This window comes from Ctenocephalides felis, unplaced genomic scaffold, assembly GCF_003426905.1.
Source record: "Ctenocephalides felis isolate EL2017-DRISC unplaced genomic scaffold, ASM342690v1 CF-g0.4_SCAFFOLD_01886, whole genome shotgun sequence".
Lineage (NCBI taxonomy): Eukaryota > Metazoa > Arthropoda > Insecta > Siphonaptera > Pulicidae > Ctenocephalides > Ctenocephalides felis.
Genome location: NW_020538040.1, coordinates 183,603,945 through 183,628,779, shown reverse-complemented (window position 1 = coordinate 183,628,779; position 24,835 = coordinate 183,603,945). Strand labels below are relative to the sequence as shown.

The 24,835-nt window shown below is 29.7% G+C and overlaps 1 pseudogene; it reads right to left on the bottom strand.

The window, feature by feature from the left end:
* LOC113376357 overlaps positions 1-24,835 on the bottom strand; it is a 222,190-nt pseudogene that overhangs the window by 119,263 nt on the left and 78,092 nt on the right.

Here is a 24,835-nt window from a genome sequence, read left to right as displayed (position 1 = left end):
TACAATATTTCTCATTTTTCCTGAGATTAATACGTTAATCGCAACGATAGTACCAGAAAAGATTTCACATCGGCATGGTAAATTTATTAGATAATTTAGTTAAAAATGTATCAATATTTTTTTTTTTGGTATAATATCTGGAACAATAGTATTTCTTATGTCACACATATATGACTGACATGGCACTATACAAAATCTTTTTTTCTCCTACTACCAAATCGCGTATGTCAGACACATAGGACTTACATGGAAATTAATGTATTAAAATATAATTGCTGATTTCCAAGGATTTAGGCTCGATTCCGATATGCCATTAGTTACGATTTTAAAAATTTATAAATTTATATGTTTTTAAAATAAATTTCCGATTTTTGCAGATTGCTTTTGTTTATATAGATAATATCATCTACATATATAAATTCTTAAATTCGTAAAAATTATACATACAAAAGAATATATAATTTCAAACTTATACCAATATTTTTTCTCGCAAAAGAATAATTTGCGTAGATTTTAATAAAGCAATACAAAAAGTAAGTCTTGTATACTTTTAAAAACTAATGTAAGCTCATAGGCTATAATATTACCTTATTTAAAATATCTAAATTTTATTAAAATACTAATATATCTTTTAATTTCCTTGTTGACATTTACATTTACATTCAACAAATAAAATTCCTTATCCAACGTAAATCTATAATCCCATATTTTCATTTAATTATTCGCATTTCACTTTCTAAGTAGACACAATGTCACAGATTAAAAAGTAATTAAGTTTAGTCAGACATGACTAATTATTATGTAGAAAAGCATCTTTTCCCAGAAAAAGAACAACATTTAAAGGTATGGACGTAAATCGTCGGACGCGCCTGAAACTGAAAAGATTTGCATCGTTTTCTTTACGTCGGTTTTAGCGAATCTCATAATTTAATTTGTATATTCCCCGTCGTTTTTTTTCCTTCGCCTTCCCATTGCATAAGGCTAATTTAGATTTACTCTACCCACGGGCTCTGTCTGCTGGAAATCGGGCTGTTAAGAATAATCGATATATGAGAAATAAATATTAGATATTAAAATTAATAAGTTAAATATTTTATAGAATAATATTGGAGAAATATTAGACAATAAAGTTAATAAACAAGTTGGTGTTGGTATTTTGCCTTGAGGCAAGTTACATGGACTTTCCGATATGTGTGAATAATCTACTTAATCAATAAAAAATAAATTAATTTATGAGTGATTAAAAGTTTTCCGAGTGGATGTATTACACATATTTGAAAACAAATGAACATGTTAATTCGGAGTATTTTCTCAAAGCAAATTTTCACAATTCAATAATGTTTAAAATTAAACCAGTTTCCGTAGGACTTTAATAGTTCAGTATGTTCATTAATGTTTTATGGTATATCTATCGTTATACCAAGTAAATCGTCTAATTTTAATTTTAACAAATGTCAAAAAAACTACTCATTTTCTCAAACTTTCACGAGTTTTTAAAATTAACTACTTGTCGTAAGGCCGTAATATTTCAGTAAGCTCTATAAGACCATGATATATACCGCCAAAAAAGTTCCATAAAAATTGACTTAAATTTTTTTTTCAACAGTTAATTACAAGAAAACGGCTCGTTAGATTTTCACCCAAAACTAATTAGTATCATTCCCAACTAATATCTTTCGAACAGTTTTTGATTTTTTAAAATCAATTCGGTAGTATGAGCTTAAATGTGGACGAAAAGTTTAACACTTTTTACAAATTACAAAGAAACCGCTCGGCCAATCGTCGCAAAAAACTGAGTAACGATAATCTTCATCAAGATACATCAAATGGCTTTTAAATTGCTGAAATCGGTTCAGGCGTTTTTGAGCAAACGTCGATGAAAGTTCTAATTTTGACAAACGCAAAGAAACGATACTAATTTTTGCAAACTTTGACGAATTTTTAAAATTAAACTACTTATCGTAGGGCTGTAATATTTTAGTATGATCTATAACACTATGGTAGCTACCGTCAAAAAAAATTCATAAAAATCGTCGAAAACATTTTTTTTAACACTGTATTACAAGAAAACCACCCGGCCGATCTTTACCAAAAACTAATCAGGTCGATTCCCAACCAAAATATTTTACTGTAGTTTCTTTTCAACAGCCCTAGTTGGTACAAAATAGTCGTTTGTACAAAATCTCGGTCGTTTCTTGTTCATTATAACGCGATTTCACTCGTCCTACTGTGCCATCAATTCAACTGGATAAAAAACTTCATTTTCGCATCGTTTATGAAGGATTTCCTTCAGCGATTAATAAACAAACAATACCACGTAATGGATATGAATTCATTTTTCATCATTAGCAACGCTGTCTGGCGATGTTCATTATAATTCTCGAAACCTGGTTAGACGGAATTATAATATTCCTTGAAGGAAATTCATAAAAAAAATTACTAAATATAGAAATAACTTTAAAGAAAATTTTATAACAAAGATTATGCTGGTATGTTATTGCCATATTAGTGAGACAATGACAAAATCGACACAGGCAATTATATGAATCAAGAACAAAATAGACTTTACAGTTTTTGGTGAAAGAATTACCAGGCTTTTGGTGAAAAAATACCATGGATTCGTAGAGATTTTATTCATTTATTATACCAAACAATTTCTTATCTCGTTACATAAACCACTTACAAAGCTAATTAATTTACCTGCAACCGTTAGGAAAGCTGCAATGTTTTATTTGTTAATCAACCTGTAACGTTCAATATCAGAAATGCCGAGGTTTCCTGGAAAATTTATTAGTTTGCTAAAGAACGTAATTATGTACTATGTCTTGAACCTAACTAGACACAGATGCCACTTTGTAAATTAATTTGCGATGTTCAAAATAACTAGGTACTTTACTGGTTTATGTAAATCAATTTTACATCATAATTTACTGCATTTTGTGGGCCATTTTTAATACATAGAAGATTTACATGGTTTCATGCATTTTGCTCTATGTCTCAGAAAAAAGTAATTACAACCTGTTTAATTTGAGTTTAAAATCTTAAGCTAGATTGCTATAACGCCAAAATGTTCTACTTATTTGATTTTTTAGTTCTTTATATGCACATAGCATTAAACTTTTTAATAAATTACTTTATTAGAATATAAGGATATGTTTTGGGAAATTAGAATATAAGGAATTTTGCAAATCACTATAACCCTTGTAAAAAACTTGCTTTTTACAATCACCATACCAGATGCAATTCTCAAGTAAAATTTAATTTGCTTTCTAAATTTAGTAAAATTATTCTTTTGGTTATTGGTTCTTTTTGCAGTGACATCTAAAGTTCCTATTCCTTATATAGTTTGGTCTATAAAATTATTACTCATTTCCACAAATCTGATTAAAATAAGTAAAATATAATAAAGGTAATAAGTGTATTAATAATTAATAATCGAATATAATTAGAAGATTAAGAAAATCAAATTACTAAAAAAGCCAAATTTTTGAAATAAAAATCTCAAAAAAAATTCAAAAATGTAGTTCAACATTTTTCAAAAGACTGTTAAAGTACAAAAGTGTTAGACATTTTTAAATATAATTTTCAAATTTAATCAATATCTCAAAAAAAAAAATGTTTTCAAAAACAGTTCAAAATATACTGAGAACAATTCAGTTAGGAAATTTCGATGATCAGTTTAGGATTTTCAAAAACAGTCCAAAAGTCAACTTTATCAACAAAATTTTTAAAAAACTCAAGCTTTTTTAAAAAAATCTATTATTGGATTATAAAATTAGAATTAGCTTCATTGCACAATATAAAACACAGGATTATACTTAATAGATCACAATAATTGATTTAAAATAATTAATAAAACTAGTGGTGTATGGTATCGTGCCTTAGGGCAAATTGCTGGAACTTTCCGTAACGTAACGAAATGTTCGATGAATATTAAATGTTTCCAAATGATTATTAAAAGCACCTAGTGTAACATGGTCTATTATTTATTTAAAAGGATTATATAAACTGAATTATGAAGTTAAAATTATTTATTTAAAGTAAATAAGTGAGTTTTAGAACCAGAATTAAAATTAAAATCTGAATTATTTTCGATATATAATAAAAAAATTGAAACAATTTTTTTCCCAAAAGCATTGTAAGGACCGAATTGTATTCATCCTTGCTTTCTCGTCATATTCAGAGTATCAGATTGTTTCAATTGTGATTGTGATTATTTTTTAACGTATTTTAGAAGTATTATCCAAAAAATAGTGAAAAACTAACACATTTCTTGAACTATATTGAAAAAAAAAAAAAAATATTTAAACGTATTATTTCTGCAAAGTTAATAATTATTAAATTTAGAGTATAGATATATAAAAAGCCTTAAGATTTTCGTTCCAAAGTAAATTTTGCTTTCATTTTTTATATTTGATCCATTTTCATAACCGAAGCCACGCATGTCTTCAACATTCAAAGTTTATCAGATGAGAAACATTTGCAACAAAAACAAAGTTACAATCCAATTTCTTAGAATAAACATGTCATTTTCTAAGCACTGACTCCCTATTTTTCATATTCTCGTTTATAATTTGTTTATATTTTTTAAAAAGTTCCGTTGCAACTAAATCAGCTTGCAATTTTTCATCAATAATGCCCAATAATTAATTTATTCTTTCGCAGGTTTTCGCTTACGGAATTGAACACTAGATAATTTCTTTTTCGATTCCATGGTAACTTCAAACAAAGAAAAAATTAAATAAGTATATTAAGCAATAAACAGAGCTGTTATTGTTAACAGCACAGTTATTAATCGGTTAATTGTTTCTACTGATATTACATTGCAAAATAAATATGCTTTTTGTGTCTCCGTATCCCTTGTTAAGTTAGATTATTTATTATAATTTATTAGGTATTCTAGTTTTTATATAAATAATATATTATAAATTTAATTTTCGAAACTCGTTTTGGCGCCCCCCAGGGCGTGCGCCCGCATTTTTTGCATGCATCGCATGCAAGGCAGGACCGGCCCTGTGTACAGCACTAAATGCAATTTGTTCAAATGCTCAACTACATCACAGATGGTTCTTTTAAATAGATTGTAACTTCTTTTACACGGAAGTTTCTAAAAACATTTATATATTTTGCATTAGGCTTTTCTTTCGTTGAAATAAATAAATTAAAATTAAACAGATAATATAATAATAATGATATAACAATAGCAAACCTATACAATAAATTAGATAAAATAAAAACATGCACCCTACAGCTCTATATGCAATTTGTTCAAATGTTCAACTACATCCCAGATGGGTCTTTTCAATAGATTGTAACTTCTTTTACACGACAGTCTCTATAAAACATTTATATATTTTTCAACAAGTATTTCGATCGTTGAAATAAATAAATAAACAAACTCACCAAGGTGGCCGACTTTCCCAGGTCGACGGTCTGCCTGGCCGGCTGTATGACCACGCTGAGCGTGGCGGTCACCGACAGTTCGACCTGCAGCGTCTCCGATCCCGCCTCGTTGGTCGCCGTACACACGTATGTCCCTGGGGGGAATGGACACATCATTATTAACAAAATATCTATACAAGATACGTACTAGTACTACTAGTACTGGACAAGAGGGGAATGAAATATTTATTGGTGGATTTCGTTTGAAATTTGTGGAAGATCTCTTATTCAGCAAAAGAAGGAGTTGCTGATCCCTGGGTATACATATGCATTTTAGGGATTGGATAGTATAACTTGTGGTGTATGGCATCGTGCTTTGGAACTTCCCGTACCAAAAATTATTGTTTTGATGTAAAACTTCTTTAGGAGCAACTAGGAAGTAAATATGTGAAAATGCAACGGAAGTTGCGTTACGCCCGAACTGTTTGTCATTCGCTCTCGATGAAACTTCCATAGAATGAATAAAGATCTTTCGTTGTATGTGTACCGGCGTACATCATCGAAAAACATTATATAGGAATGTCATTAGATTTTAAGGTTAAACCGTAGTACAAATCTTGATTTCATAAAAAATGCCTAAACCAGAAGAATATTATACCCTGTCACGCGTAAATAATTATAATGAAAATAATAAAACAAATGAAACATTTGTGCCGTGTACGAAACGTAAGTTTATTGAAATAATTAGTATGTTATTCGTAGTTTCTATAAACTTTTTGAAGGTATTACATTTTTTTTTGAATATTTTTTAACAGCAAGAGAACCTTACGTCCTATGAGCTGTTAACTGAAACTTCTCCTTACTTCCTATTTTTTAGATGGTAACCCAATGGTTAATCCATCCATATTTGATGATTTTGTTATTAGAATTAATCTAATAGGACTGACTTTTTATTAGTGCAGCAATGCCGGACAAGGGCTATTTTTACTTGGAAACATATTGCTATCTATATTTTCAAGTAAAAATCGTTGTCACTGCTGCCTGACAACAGGCTGCTCGAAGTGGGTATCGAACCCGGGACCTCCGACACAAGTCCCGTCGCTCTTAACCGAGCCCCGAAGGTATTAAAATAAAAAATATTTTTATATGCAAAACAGATATTACAGCTCTTCAAAAAATGGAATTGTATCGCCAGCAAAAAAGTAAAAAAAAAATCAAGCAGTCAATGAATGGATATTGATTTTATTACATGAAGTTTTTCAAACACAATAACATGATGAGTGAAATTGTGAAAACAATATTTCATTAGGCGTTGTTTATCATAATCCACTGTGTGAATAAATATTATAGATTTTATTAATCAGCAATTAAGGTAAGGGGCCCAGTTTCTGACCTTTTTAGAGTGACGGTGGAGGTTAAACTATAATAATTAATATAAAACTTAACTTAATGAAGAAAATTATAATTTTATCTATTAGTTTAGGATTTTTAAAATAAAGTAATGTGCATAAAAAAATTATTTGAACTAAATTTATATTTTAAATTGACGTTTTAAAAATTGACATTAAGAGCTCCAGTTTCTGACCCTCAGAATTCTTCGTGTGGCAGTTTCTGACCCTGACCGTAGCCCAATTTCTGACCCTCAAATTTAATCATGATTAGGTTATGAAGTGCTTACTAATTTTAAATAAACTGAAATTATTATTAAAATAAATAAATTAAATATTTATTCTAAAAATATACAGTTTGTTAAAATTTAACGTATAAATAGTTCAAGTCTTGTTATAACATATTACACAAACAAAAAAATTAAAATTAATTATTTAAATTACTTGGACTTTTTTTTATTTTAAGAGCTTTTTGTTTCTTTTTTTCTTCAAGTTTTTCTTTTTTAATTATTTTTTCTGCGTCCTTGATGGCTTTATTTTTGGACCTTTCAGCTTTTTTCAACTCTTTTTCTTCTTCTAATTTTCATTTAATTAATTGTAATTGTATAATTGTATAATAATAAAAATATTAGTAAACTAAAACAGTCATAATTTAAGTGTTGATAAAACTGACATTTTTTATTAATAATTTTATCACTTAAAAGATGTATTTACAAGATTTAAATACAATCTTTCATTTATACCAATGAATATTAAATGTAAATTTATCACTTTACTACGAAAAATAGTAAAAAAAAAAATAAGATAACAATAAATATTATTATTTTTACATTTAATGAACAAGTGACTAAAAACATATGACACATAACCTAGCTTTTAGAAGGTTAGAATTGCAGGGTCAACAACTGTGACATACACTTAAAATTGAGCCTAGTTATTGACCCTCAAATTTCAGTAATAAAACTAAATTTAATATGTTTTATAAATATTTTAAAATAAATTTTAATTAATTATTGACTTATTTGTATATTTTTAGTTAGATTTTCGTACTTACATCATAATTAGTGCACGAACTCAATTGTCGTAGCTCCTTACATAAACTGTTTAGACTAAAGCTAAAAAATGGCTTCCACAGTCACTTTTGGTTTAGAAAATTTTTTTTATTTAGTTAATATTTTTTATATTTTTTTAATTGACATTAATGAGGCATAGAATAAATTACTGTCAATTAAGAAAAAATTTATTTTCACATTAAATGTATAGTTTTTTAATTAATTCCAAAAAAAGTTGAAAAGGTCAGAAACTGGGCCAGCGTCAATAACTGGGTCTTTTACCTTACTTCATTTCGCTAATTAAGGTTCAAGTCTTAAATGCTAATTACAATGACAAACCGATCATGTCATATTTGAAGTATGACTTTAATTACGTTATTGTTTTCAAATATTATAAACATGGTTAATGCTATTATAAATATATAATTTATAATTTATTATTAAACAATTATGTATAATGGTTGACATCAATAAATATATGCATTTATTAATGGTAACACTCGTGACCATATTATTACATAATTCAAAATTGATATATGACGTATTTATTTTTAATTTAAATGCCACCTCGTACAATAGTAAAAAGCTCTGTGTATTTTCCTAATCACGTTGTGTTAAAAAAGAATTACTATAAACGTTTCAACTTATTTTTTATATGTAATTCTTATTAAAAACCATAAAATTTGACCATCAAAAGACGAATATTCAACTAACAACTAAAACAGAATATTAGGAAATAATAATAATTTTTGCTTTTCGTTTTTTTTGTCAAGTTGTAGAAATATTTTTCACCAATTTTACATCCTTACCGGTCTCTGTATATTTTGTTAATCACGTTGTCATTAAAAAGAATAACTCTGAACGTTTTAACTTATTATCAATACGTGATTCTTTTTTTTTTAAAAAAAGATAGCAAATTTGACCATCAAATTACCCATAGTCAACTAGCAACTATAACGGAACATTAAGAAATAATAATAAGTTTTACTTGATGAAATTATTACTTTTTCACCTATATAACATTCCTACCGGTTTCTGTATATTTTGCTAATCATGTTGTCTTCGAAAAACAAAAACAAACAAAAAATTCGAAAATAAATATAAATATCTTAACTTATTTTTATTGTCTAATTATTATTACAAAACAGTGGATTTCACCAATATTCAACTTGCAACTTCTTTTAAAACAATTGACGGCTTAGGAAAATAAGCATTTTATTTTTTTACATATAAGAAAATTAAGCGATGGTCAATTCTACAGAACATTCGTCATATTTTGGGAACCTGAAGATATTTTAGAAGAGGCTGATTTCGATATTAAACAATATTTTGCTGAGCAGTTGGTTATAAATAATATTTATTGCAACTTTTCTTCGACAGTTCTTATTTTAAAGATTATTCCAAAAGATTCCTTCTTTATTACCCAAATTCAGTACATATATTATCACAATTTATTTTAACACTTATTTCATACTTTATTCTCCTTTTTATACTAAGCTTATATTTTTTTCAGAACAGAAATAAAAAAAAATAACGCAAAAAATAATTGATGAATTTTTTATTACCAAGACTTTAATCTATTCCAAATTCAAAACTTTATATTACCATTATGCAAACAATTTGCATGTTATTATAAATATTTTTTTAAAATTATTGTCATTGTATAATATAATTTTATTATTATTTCTAACGTCGTTTTACTTTTATATTATTGTAAATTTTTTACCGTATTCAATGTAAAAATTACATTTTGCAAACATCATTTAATATAAATCCACCTAGTTTCGGATTAAACGACTTAGAAACCCATTAGCGAGATTTAATATTCGCATAGAGTATATTATAACTAGATTTGTATTAGGATAAGAAGTAATTGAAAGTATTTAATGTGCACACGAGTTTAAAGTTTATATCCCAGGTAGGAACTACGCCATCATCAAGTTTCCGTCATCGTATATTATATATACATAGTTAATAGTTGATAGATTTCAGGCAGTTTTGCCATAATAATTTGCTAAGTTTAATAATTAACAATTATAATAGATAATTTACAGTACAAGTATATTGGCAACTCATAGACAATTTTTTTTAACTTCCCGAATGAGAAGTAATTTCATAAAAAATCCGATGTGTTAATTTTATGTTTTCTCGACGTTTCAAGCTATTCTGAATTGAATGAGACCAAATTTGGAAAAAGTATGTGTGTGTGTGTTTATAAATATTATCATTTTCGATTTTTTGTTATTACTATAACTTATCCTACGTAAAGTTAAAAAAAAACACAGATAAAATTCAAAAGTCTTACTATATTAGCTTTCGAAATCTGTAACGTAAAAACTAAAATTCTCTACTTGGAAAGGTCAAATTATTTATCGACTGACCTAATTACTGACTGTTTTATACGTCATAGTTTGCAATATTTATTTATATATTTCCAAAATGTATTTCGAGTATGAAATATAAATCAAAGCAAATTTGCATAAAGGTTTAAAATGTCGTTAGGGATTTTGCGTCGATGCCTGTCGAAAGTTTCTAACTTGAATGTAACGATTTATATATACATGTATATATATATATATATATATATATATATATATATATAATACTGTAACCGATACAGCTATCGATCACTCTTATTTATAGTATCATAACGTCATTGAGCTTCTGTCAATATAAGTATTAATATCAGGCCCTCTTGACGGTTGATGCATGTTCACCAAACAATTATAGCAAATAATATGACATAGGTCACTATAAATGACTGCCTTCTAATAACTGAGCAAATATTGAAATATTCCATCCATCCGCATTCAGAAATTATAAATAGCAGAAATAATACTTAGTTTATGTAAATATAATCATGTAGAAATCAAACAATTACGATTCATTAATCATGCCATTTACATTTTCCTGAATATTGTTCAAAAATAATATTTGTGATGAATTGATGATGACAAGAAAACTTAAAACATTCTGAGTCTGTTTCTATCTACTCCATGGATATTATTTTTTAATAACAATCAGTATAAAACAATGCTTTCAGAACACAAATAACCTTCAGCATAACATTGATTTCCTAAACCCGAGTATTTTAAATTTTGAAACCAATATATTTAAAAAAAAATTTAATGAAGGTTGTCTAATATCGTTAAGCAAAAAAAAACAACAAAAAACTTGACAGCTACTCAATCTGCAATGATTACAAGATATTCCTCGACAATTTTTCAAACAATGTTATTACTGAATGAAGCGTGTCCCTTTTTTATTATTTTTCGAAACCATATGCACATTTTAACAAAAATTTTTTTGTAAACACATTCATTCAGAATTCAGACTTCAAGAAATATGTTCACAAATTTAGTTTTCAACTCTAATTCATAATTAGTTTTAGAAGTTTGAACTACTGATAGCTTGGTGTTACAATTGTGTTAATTAGTGTATTGTAGTGTTTAATTGTTTTTGTCTGTAAGTACCCATCTTTAAGACCAATAAGTTGTATCAATTTTTTTTCTAAATTAATTATAAAAAAAACTTTTTAGTTTTCCACTAAATGACTGTCTCGAGGAAGACTGAAACGTATGGACTAATAAAGCTGTTTTCCTAATTGCTTTAGTTTTTTTTTACTTGGTGATATTGCCTGACTCAACACACTCGTTTTAAAATATATCAGCACCAAATTTACATATTTCAATATATATATATATATATATATATATATATCTATATATATCTATATATATATATACTCGTATATATATATATATATATATATATATATATATATATATATACCTTTACTTGTTCTTCGCGGTTTGCAAATAGCAATTAACACCTTGTCCTATTGTGGTTATCATGACTACGTTATTATACACCTAATTGCATGTAATCCAATAATTAGGCAAGTAAATATTTGTCAAATTACTCGCTTGAATTATTCAACAAGCGTTTATCGCACAGAGCATCATTGATCTAACAAATTTCCGAACTAGCACAAAAGTTACGGAGTTCCAAGAAGTGCATTTCGCTGACTGAAAACAGAGTGAAAGAAAACAAAGATTCTAAAGTTTGACATAATTCTCGTCCAATTCTTCGCAATCGTGTCGAAGATGGAACAGAGGTCGTTACATCGAGTTGGGCACCTGAGACCTCAGTCCTCAGTCCGAGGCCATCGGTGCCCGACTTGGTCGTGATGGTCGCAAAAGTGAAAATTAACGAGTGTCGAGGAGCTTCTTTGTTTCGGTCGCCGTGGCTCGTCGGAGCGAACAATTTGAAAAGTTTTGCCGCACCTCGAACCACTAGAGAATGCCTGTTTCTCGGGAAGAGAAACTTGCTAAACTCGACTTCAGTTTGTGAAAAGTCAGTGAATGCATTACCTGCGTCCGACTGCTGCACGTTTGCGATAATCAGGGTGCCGTCTCGAACCTGACAGCGCGACTCGTCGAGCTGCTCCTCCCGAACGCCTCGTTTTATGTGCCACCTGGGGAAAAAGAAATATACATTGATACTTGTAATAAATATGTATAGCATGTACATATAATAATTATTAAATATAATGAGATTTTTGTCCTTGAGCAAGTACGCCAGATATCCTAAATTTCTGCTCGAATCAGGAAGGTTCAATGTGAAATATTTCCTGATTATCTATTCTCTTGAGTAAAAATGTCAGGTTGTCCGGAACGGGTGTTTAAACCTTCAAATTTGTCATAGGACAGAATACATCAATTTTTTCTAAGGTATGCCAAAATATCCAGAAACCTTTGAAACGTAAAGTTATATAAAAATTTTCACTTTCGATTTTTTGCGATTACCATAACTTGCCCTACGGGAAGTTAAATATTTCATTTTTATCCGATATATTACCTTTTTGAGGCAAAATGAAGTTAGACTCTTAAACATTTGCACAAATTTTTAAAAATGGAGACTGGTAATAAATATCAATCATACCAAAGTCAACATATCGTGGTAACAGGAGTTGGCCATGAATTTTAGGACAATGCAAATATATATTGCAATTTTTTACAAGTTGGAGTGTTTAAGTAATTTTTTGAGGTAATAGATGTTAAAGTAAAGACAATTTTGATCATTCGTATATAAAATAGTCTATAAATTTGATTGTTATTCAAAAGGTAGGGATTATTCGCCAGCCAGGATTTAATAATATATTGAAATATGATATTAATTGTTTAACCTAATGTTTATTTATAATACAAAAATGTTTATTCAATTTGAACCTATGAATTTTTTGTCGATTAGCTTTAGTAAGTCAGAAATCCAAAAGAAAATCCTAGCGGTCGTCCAATAGCAAAGAATAATTTGTCATAATACGTAACCAAATATCTGATTACTAAAACTATAAGAATAAATCATAAACCATACTATTTAGAGCATGATTCTCTATAAAATTTCCGATATTTACGGCTAGTACGAAAAGCTTTCATAAAATAAATCTTCATATCCCATTTTTCATATCCACAGAACTTATAAAAAAAATCAAATTTCAGGTTCGATAATATTCCTCGGACAACCTGGTGTCAAACATTAGTGACATCTGTTTTTACTTGGAAATATATAGAAATATTTTTCTAAGCACTTCAGGGTATTGCTGCAATACCCTAATTAGAAAAATGATCCTGAGGTTGTCTTCAAAATTAAAACTATGAGACCAATTGTTGTTTAGTCACAAACTGTCAAAACGCTATGCTTTTTGCTATTCAATCGAGATTTTCACACGTAAAACCTAACATGGAGAAGGAGCAAATGTCCAATAACAATTTTATCATAAGTGCAATTTTCTGATGTTACATACGTGACAATACACACGTAAAGTTTGGCTAAAATTAAAATTCTGGCGTTTGAGTCAATTGGAGGTCAGTTGCATTTTTTAGATGTGTATCTCCGAAACGGCCAAACCTGCTTTTGCCAAAAACTAATCGTCATTAGGAGGTTTTACGAGCGAAAGACTCGACCGAAGAGCAAAGACATGGACATACTTTTTGGCAATTCGTGATTACAAACTCATACGATTATAGATCCGTAGCATTGCATTCCTATGTTATCCGAGGATTGGTCCCTATATCTCAGATAATGAAGACAATTATTAGATTCCCCACTAATAACGTCGAGCTTATGAAAATCCCAAATCCACTTGGTATAATGCTGTTTCATCAGAGGTCAGGATCTATTCACACTATTCAGTTATAATTGCGGTTTTAGGTCCAGATGTTGTAGATGCACTGTTAGATCATCCACCAAACAGTGGTCCATAATGAAAAGTACGTATCGTTATCATGTAACGTAAAGCATTTTTATTATTCGTCCGGATCAGGCTTATCTTAATGCGCAGAGTCCTCTCGATAATAGGTCGGTGCTGACAACCGCCTGCGATAACCGTTCATCGTTAAATCGCATTTATTTATTATATCGGTCGCATCGTAATATTTCATGCTTTACAACGACTATATAATAGACGGATTATGTATCGCTTTACAAATCTGAGTATATATAATATAAATACGTTTATCAATCATCGGGTTTATGTTGAAAACACGCGGGCGTTATGACAAATTTTAAACAATTTTTTTGTGATTGAATATCATGGATTTATAATTACTCTTGATAGATTTTAATAGTATAAATTTCATTATTATACGATAAGTATTGTTTTATGGAAATTTTGGTTTGGTCGGACGAATAATAAACCTATGATTCAAGTGGTCAAATTAGCTAGTTGTGCATGGCATCCTTCCTGCAAATTGTCGAAACTTCCCGCACTTTTTGAAAACTTAGATTTTTGAGATTTTCTTAAGTAAATGGACTTTATTGGTTCAGACAAGTGATGTATTATTGAATCATTCAAAGAGTTTCAGTTTTCTCAAGAACTGGCACACAAACATCAATTGTGCATCTTGCCTTAAAGTAAACTGTCGTAACTTCCCGTACCTTTTGAAAACTTTGAAACCCTTTGAGATTTTGGAATTTTTTGTAATAGTTAGACTCAATTGGTTTAGACCAGTGACATTTTAAATGATTCAAATTGAACACTTTCCTCAAGAACTAGTACTTTTTGCCTCGTATCTCCAAAACGGCTGCACCTGCTTTTGCCAAAATTTAATAAACACGTCTTACCGTCATTGAGATTTTGAAAAGATTTTGTGTTTCCCAAGAACTGGCACTTTTAGCCCCGTATATCTGAAACGGCTACACCTGCTTTTGCCAAAATCTGATTAACACGTCTTCACGTCAATAGTTATCGATTGTTGTTTAAATCATTCAAATCGGTTGATTAGTGCTCTCGAAATCGTGGACAAAAAATTGTATCCGCACGTACTACATACATTTAAATCCATACGTACACATATATCAATTTTTTATAAGCTATGCCAAAATGTTCAGAAACCTTTGAAACGTAAATAAATGAATGAAAAAAAAAATTAGACCTTTCTACAATTAGTATAGCTTAAGAGGCGTCTATTAATCACTGGAGGTTTTTAAGGGGAAGGGGGGTTTGACAAAAAATCACGAAATATCTCGTGGGGGAGGAAGGGGTATAGTAAAATATCACGTGTATTTATTTTTACTTGAATTAAAAAAAGACATTTTTTAAAAAAAAATTACAATTTTTTCTCGTAACTAAAAATACACTTGATGTTTGGTGGAGGAAAGGGTAGGGGTAATTTCGAATATCACCACTTATTAACAAGGGGGAGAGGAGGTCCAAAAATCCTTAAAAAATCGATCACGTGATTAATGGACGCTCCCTTACCCCACGAGAAGTTAATAAATTATACGAGTAATTCTTTAAGTTCGATGCTCAACTACACTTAATAAAAAGAAACCTTAAACATTTTACTTCAAAGGTAAATGACCTCATGATATTTATACCAATCATATTTAAAAATGAGTCATTTAATTCCCTCGAGTGTTCAATTTTTCATTTCACCTCCAAGTACCATCAATACCTATACACCACCCACCAAATGTGTATTGCTTTCCCGTAATATAAATGGAAAATATTCGGAATCTATTATGCCTTCGCAAAAGCAATGACGTAAACTGGATCGATTTAGAACCCTAAAAGTTATCCCGATAAAAACAATATTTCCACAAATCCAATCATAATTTTCCATTGGCCCACATTGTGCCGATTGGTTTTAAGCAGAAAAAGAAAATAAGGGACATATCATGGTTTAGGAAACAGAAATTGATATGAAAAATTAGATAGAGGTTTAATATACTCTTGTTTCTTTACCCTGCAATATTTACTATTAGAAACCTATTTTATAAATAAAAAAAATTAAAAAAACATGGACATGGCTATCAAGTGCACAAATAACTTATAATTAAATAATGATAAATAAAACAAGTAGATAGTAAAAAATTTTATATACAAAGGCAGATTATAAATAATGAGCTAGGTTATGAATATTGCCAAGAGAGAAATATTTAGTGTAAAAGCTATGTTTCACATTTTTTATTTACCATTTACAAAGTTTGATCAAAAAGGTCACTTTTACGAACAATTAATTACAAAAAAACAGCCCGGTTGATCTTGACCAACATCAGCACAGTTGCCTCTCGGTTCTCATCGGTTTTAAATTTTTTTAAATCGGTTCAATAAGAAAAGCTTTATATTGCTCAATGTATTCAATTCATAGTGCTCAGTGATTTCTTATTTTAAATTTAATACCTAATTCTTTTAGACAAATATATCTGTTAATCAAGTTTTTCGATCATTGTATGTGGTTCTTATATTTTTTTTAAATGATTTATGTTTTATCCACTCAAGAAGAGTCCTTGGAAACCTATGGAAGACAAATAATTTTTTTAACATAATTTAGTATTATTTGTAATAACTAGATGTATATTATAAATATTGCAGCTAGCAATAATATAAATTGTGTAGCAACAAACAAATAATTTTTTCACCTTCAATTAGTCCCTTAAAAACACATAAAGTGAATAAATATTACTTCCCCAGTATTCATAAATACGGTAGGAAATGGATATACTTTTGTAATCATTGCTCAGTCCTCGTTTTTCCTACCTGAGTGGAATATTTTTCATTTAATATTATAGAAACCATATTAATATTGTTCGCGTTTTACGTTTTCTTTTTATATAGCTTTTCATTACTTTCATTTCCTTTGTGACATAAGAAGTTGAAGCTGTATTGAAATATTACGATTGTAATTGGACTTTGTTCGCATGAAATCGTCGCAAATATAATATAATTGCAGCTACTCACCAGTAGGAAATTAATTCAGAGAGAATTGTTAATTTATGTAGAAAAAGGATTGAATAGGAAGTAAATGAATGTAATTGATATAATTAAATGGACTAATTTTATACTGGATATATATATATATATATATATATATATATATATATATGTATATATATATTATATATGTGTATATATATAATATATATATTTCTGATACGTTTGATATATATTATCAAACGTCTTAGAAATATGGTGTACAAAATAAATTGTATAGATTGTAAATTAATTTACGTTGGTGAAACTAGCCAAAACACAATAAAACGACTTCAGCAACACAAAAACATTAAAAAAGCCTAAATAACTTAAAACTATGCTAACAGAACAAATTATAACTTTAAAACATAAAAAAAAATTTAACCTTAAAATACTATATTTTAATTTATAATTTAATTATTTTTAATTATTAAAAGGACGTGTCGTGGAGGAATCTTTTATAACATTTACAACGAGAATGTAATAACTGAAAGAAATGACTTCAGTTTGTTATGTGAATCAAATTTCTGTTATCTGGATAGTATTACCAAATCTTTAACAAGGCAATAAAAATATACAAATAACTCACAATTAATTTAACACATATTAGAATATTAAAAAAGAAATCTTTTTAAAAATCTTCCCTTTATTATGTCTCCAGCTAGTTAACAGATAACACCTATATTACACAGTTACTCCTTTGTGAAAATTGTAATGTTAATGAGTTTGTGAAAGAAAGAAGTTTAATGATTCATACCATGGATTATTGTTTTTCCTTTATTTAACACTAGGATAAGCAAATTGTAAGTACATTTAAATATTTGTAATTTTTCAAACTCATTTGTTATGTATTTTAGTTTTTAAATATTATCTTTGGTTGCCAATGAATGAAGGCCAAGATTATATCAAAAATATATGAAATTCAGAACTATACAATATATTAGGGTGGTCCTTAATATGGATTTTTTCAAATTTCTTTGCACTCAGAGATTCAAATGCTTCTTAAATAATAAAAATAATTTCGAAGCATTCAAACCCCTAGGAGCAAAGGAATTTTAAAATACCCATATTAAGAACTATCCTAAATTATATATATATATATATATATACATATAATATATATATATATATATATATAGTATAGAGTATATTTTTCACAGTTTTTACTGAGTTTCTTTATAAAATTGTTTAAATTTGCACCTACACCCGATACAACGAAGCGCAGAAATTGCACAGCGCTGTGAAATCTTTCTGAAAGAAATAAAATACAGTTTCATAAACCTTTTTAGCACGTTCTATTCTATAGATGCAGTTCGTAAAATTAAATGCATGAGAAAACTTTGAAAATGTTGGTCTGACGGCGTTCATGTTGAAGACGTGACTTGAACTATGTTGGTTTTGTGGAATGCCCACTCAAAACCGTACATCATGTTTACGAAACTTTTTTTTAATATTTTTTTTCAAAGTTTATTTTGACATAGGATTCTTTAAAAATATATTTGTTTTGGTTACATGATTTTATGTAGTTATATCCATAGAACTATTTTATTTGGATTGAACTTTGGTTTCAAATCATCCCTATCAACTCGACTATAATTGACACATATTGAAAATGGTAAACCTGAATTGGTATGAAAAGCATTTTTTCTTAAGCAAAGTTGTAAATTATAAACTTCATTTTTAGAAAATGAGATTTAGCTATTTTAGGAAATTAGACACAAAATTTTGCACTTAATATCAATTATTGACCATCATACCCGGACGTCCAACCACTGGATTGGCATTCAGTTTTGACACTGAAAGTACTACCAAAAATTTGCTCCATAATGGTATAGATGCAAATATTAAAAAAAATATCTGTTAATTATGGACTAATGACCCGTCCGATGTTTTGGGAAAAACATTAACCCTAAGTTTATGCTAAATTATTTGTTGATTTTAAAATAAATACTGTTTAAGGATACAATAGAACAGTTTTTTTAATAAACCAATGTTTGTTAATTTTCGTAAATCGAAAATAAAAATTCGAATTTATGAGTATGAGAGGCTATTTTGAACCGCCTTCGGAGTTTTGTATTCGGCTATTTCCTCATTCATATACTTTTTGTATAAGCATATTGATTACATATATTAATTGCATCATCATATATCATTTTCAGGTCCTGATGGGTAGTTGTGATTTCATTATCAAGTAATTGCAGAAATTTAATTGCTACCTAAATTTTTAGAAAACCCGGGACAAAAGATCTAAATGCAATGGAAAAATCCAGGACTTATGATCACCTTACTAAATTTTAAACCTTTTTGACAAATTCATGCTACTTGCCTAATGGCAAAATGCTACTTATACACAGTTGAAACTTTCATTTGCTCTGTTCAGAAATTAAAAGAATATGATTCTATACTTATATTTTGTGTCATTAATTTCAACTATTACTTAAAACTCGACATTCTTTTTAGGTCAATATGTCGATCTCTGTGATTCACTATATATCAATTCTCATGTACTTGTGTGTGAATGCATTGTCTATATCCTTCAAAAAATACATATATCATGTTATACGTATCAGTATAAATTGCACGGCACACTTTAAATCACGGCGCATCGGGAGCGTTTATAGCGAACAAATGCATGTACCATATAAATCAAATAAAAAGCGTTTGGCGAGGCGAATCACAAAAAAAGAACTAAAAAAAATATATATAAAAAATCAACAACGATGAAAATTGATGTACGGTGCTGCTGCAGCAAGATAAAATACTCAGTCGATTATTTCCACGTCATATCGCCGGTGCTTTATATATTGTTTATAACGAGCTTTCTTGCCGTTGTTTTAATTAGCATACGCGGCCACAGTCAAGCAAATTCGCAAGCGACGTTTTTCAAAAGCGGCCACAAACAAAAGTTGCATCGCGGAGACTGACATGCTCGAAATATCAGAAAAACAAACAGAGTGACGGAAAAATGGGAAAACAGAAAAATAGGAAAATGGGAAAATGCCGCCTCCGGAAGCCCTTTATATATTCCACTTGATGCGGAATACCATTGATCACATAACGAAAAATAAAAGCGCACAACAACGAGATAAAACAGCGTAATGGGCGCAGAGACGGCAAATTAGAGTTGCCGCTGTTGCCGCCGACGCCGTCGACGTCAGCCTCTGGCCGCGATAGGAGATGGAATGCACCGATGCGACGATTTGAATTTTTTGCATTCGAAAAATACAAATCAAAGCTGAATTCTAAACGGAACAAGATAAAATAGATATAAACCATAGACTAGTAGTGCATCATGGCAAATTGCTGCAACTTCCCTATTTTTAAAAATTAGAATTTTGTTTTTAAGAATTTACAAAAGCCATTCAAGTCGGTTGATCCATACTGTCAACTAGTGGTGCAAAGAATCGAGCCCCAAAGCAAACTGCTGGAACTTTCCATACCAGAAATCAGAAGTTTTAAAAAAGAAAAAAAAATTTTTTTTTAGAACTTTGAAAGAAAATAGATTTAAAAAATAAAAAATAAAAAATAAACAACAAATCGACATTTTTGGAAAATTTGAATTTTTGTCACATTTTGAAATATTTTAGAAATGTTAGCTGCGTAGAAACGAAATATGCAAGCGCGTGAGCGCCGCGTTGCAGTCTAACAGATAATCATTGATACGGAACCCAAAAAAATGTAAACAAAAATGATACACATTATTAAATTTTTTATAAAATATCTGACAATTTGATATGCATATGTCTAATGGTCATTTTTGACTCTCCAAAACCGCTAGAACTGCCTTCCCCAAAATTTAATCAGAGTTTCATCTTGTCAATGTTTATTGTACCGGTTTTGACACTTTTTGTCAGGTATCTTCGGAACGGCTAGACCTGCCTCTGCCAAAAACTAATCAGCGCGTCTCCTCATCAATACGAATAGAATGTTCTTTATATTATTCAAATCGGTTGATCCGTGTTCCCAAAATCGTCGACAAAACTTTTGTATTCGCACACACACTTACATCCATTTTTTCTAAGGTATGCCAAAATGTTCAAAAACCTCTGAAACTTAAAGATTTATAAAAATTTTCATTTTCAATTTTTTTGTTATTACTATAACTCACCCTACGGGAAGTTAAATATTATTCGTTTTTGCTGCCTCTAAACCAGCTATTTAGATCAAAATTCTAAATTTTTATTTAGGAACTCCAATTGATTTTTATTTTAGCCAACAGATAACTATTCAAATCAACGATTATATAATTGAAAGAATAAATCAGTAAAATGAGAGACAACATACAACATTATCCTAGCACTATGATCTTATATGAAAATTCATTTGAACAACTATTAATTATTTTTACCCCCAATGGCCAATTGAATTGCAATGTTTTACATCGCCATAGCATATGCAAAATATTGAAAACTATATATCGAATTAAATTATTTCGGTATAGTTATTATTAATACCGTGTCTAGTTATTAGTTTCGAGTTGTTGAAATGGATACGAGTATCTGGTTTTGCATATATATTACTAAAACACGGATAACAACGTAGGAGTACTTTTGGAATACCATATACAACATGCGTTTAGAGTGGCACTGTAAATTAATTAGTTATAATATATTCGTTCAAGAAGTTTGTACAGAATTCTATTTGAAAACGTGGATTGTTTTGCAATTGCGCTATTATGTATTGAGGAAAACATGTCGTGAAGTAATAGATTTTTAATTTATACATAAACGTAAGTTAGTTTGCCAAACAATAAGTATATGCACGTTCTGTGGAGTTTCGTAGGTAGCTACTACAAATTGACAGTTTACAGTTGTCTGTTTTTATTGACTTTACAGTTGACGATTGCATATAGGGGAAAGTCCCCGAGTGCCGGACAACTAAGGTTATTTATAAATAAATAAAAAAATATGATTTTACAAAGTGGCACCTAGTACCGGACATTTCAAAATTGAACACATATCTAGCACATATCTAGTTGGACGAATATTCTTAGATATTGCAAAAAAAATCACTAATTAATTATCCACCCTTTTGGCTGGGCCACACCGATGCTCTCAGCTGGAGCATTTATCATAAGATTTTCATTCTTTGTCTAGAAAATACGAAAAACGGGGGTATGTAGTGACCGTAAGCACTCATACAGAACAAAATTAAATAATTAGAATAAATTACGTCAATTCTCACAAGAAATATCAATATGTTTACTTCCGGCGCTAAGGGACGACTCAGTGTCCGGTGCTAAAGGACAGACAATTTCGTTCATTTGGTGGTACCTACTAAAATTGTTTAAAATATCTAATAATATTCTACCATTTTACGGATAACAATCAAGTACTACTTTTATTTTTGAATGCCACTAAAATATAAATGCATAAATACACGTGATTCTGCACCTGTGTGTCCCCCCCCCCGCGCGTCTTTTGCTTGTATTTTGAAATAAAAAGATTTATACTCGCTTAAATAATACGTGTTAAATAGAGTGTCCGGCTTTAGGAGCTGTCCGGCGTTACGGGACTTCCCCCTATAACACCAATAGTCCACTCATTATAGTAAGTTCACAACGGAATTCGAGATACCCAGCCGTGAGTTTGTAAATAGGTACTGTATATTGACACCCTAAAAGTTGTCTCAAAACCTACATATGGTAGGATGTACGTATCATATGTAGGTATATAAGGTTACGGTTTCAACGTTTAAATAAACAAGTATTATAAAAAAAACTACAATAAACAAAAAATGGTCAAAGCTCCAACATTTCGACCAAAGCTCTATACTGCACGTAAAAGCTCAAAATTGTCAAACTGCATGAAATAAAAAAATCGATTTTTGTCATGATAGTTATAATCATTCCTGTCACCCAGTTTCGACTTGACGTTGAGTTTTGGGACACCCTGTATATAAAAAAAAATAAAGAGAACCAAAATCTTGTTCCTGCAAAATCCGAGTACAGGTTTCTTAAAATCTAGTTTTCTACTGTCCAGCCCTAACGACCGCGGAGCTTATGGCATATCGAACCGGCGGCAGAGCGGCAAAGCGGCAAAGCAGCCAAGAGAGAGCAGCAGAGCAGCAAAGCAGCACACCACACACGCGTTTTCCATCTTCGCATTCGCCGGCGTTAACAGCCTGTCAGCGACAGGTCCGACGGTTTTTTGCGACGCGTGCATTGCCGCTAATGTGGAAATAGGTCATTTCTGTTTGCTGCCGGCGCAGTTAAAACAAAAAATCAGTATCATCCTACATTACATTGTTCTAACTTTGACAGATAATAAAATCTGATCATTTTCGGCGTAGCGAGCGACCATGGATGTGACTAATTTGATTTTATATACATTTTTTAAAACATTTTTTTTGTATTTCTGTGTGATACTTCCACAAATGCACTAAAAATCCTATCCACACCGTATAAATCTTCTGTACGTGTGTTGTCATTCGATTGCTCCTAAACGGCTATTCAAATTGTGATAAATCATTTTGAAGTTAGTCAACGGGACTATAATAGTGGTAATGAACTAATGAAATATAGTAGTAATAATGTAAAAGAGCGAAAAAAATTACAAAAAATTACATGTCATTGTTTGACATGGAATGAGAACTATGAAAAAGTCAGTTCACTTAAAATTTGAACTTAAATGATGATATATGTTTTGAAATTATTATTGTCAAAAAGCAACAAGACATGCCGGAGATTAAAATATTAGATATAAATACATTCTTTTTCACTGTCACAAAATTTAAATTAACTTCCCGTAGGGTAAGTTATTGTAATGGGCCGAAAATCGAAATTGAAAATTTTTACATTTCTCGACGTTTTGAAGGTTTCTGAACATTTTGGCATACCTCAGCAAAAATGGATGTGTGTGTGTATGTATGGATACAAATTACCAGTCACGTTTTCGGGCGCACGGATCAACCGATTTGAAAGGTTCAAAAAACATTCGATTTCTATTGATAGGGGGAAGAACTGATTAGTTTTTGGCAAATGCAGGTCCAGCCGTTTCGGAGATACGGAGCAAAGAGTGCAGAAAATAGAAATCTACTTTTTGAGAGAACGAAGTATCCTATTTGAATGATCTAAAAAAACATACAATTTGTTTGAATGATTGGGAGAAGTGTTTATTAGTTTTTGGCAAAGGCAGGCCCAGCCATTTCGAAGGTACGGAGCTAAATATGTAAAAAATAGCAGTTTTTGAGAGAACTAAGCGTCCGATTTAAATGATTCAAAGAACTTTCTGCTTGTCTTAACAAAATAATTGATTTTGGAAAAAAAAATTGTTTCAATTTTTTTTTTTTCTTGAAAAAAAAATTTTTGCATATCGAAAATAATTCAGATTTTATTTTTAATTCTGACTATAGTTCTAATATACTTTAAACAAATAATTTCAACTTTGCAGTTCAGTTTATATAATTCTTATATATATATATATATATATATATATATATATATATATATATTAGACAATGTTACAATATTAATAATAATCTATTTGAAAACATTCAGTATTCCTCGAACATTTCGTTACGGTACGGGAAGTTCCAGCAATTTGCCTTAAGGCACAATGCTATACACCCCACTAATTTACATAAAAGTTTACCATAAGAAACGCCTATTTCCACTGCCTAGCATTTTATACTTTTCTATGAAAACTACAAAAAATCGCTCACAAAGAGTATCATATTGCGTGTATACAATTTGCTGATATGTAATGCACAATTTTATGTATTTCTCAGAATTCTGTTCGGATTACAAACACGAGAAG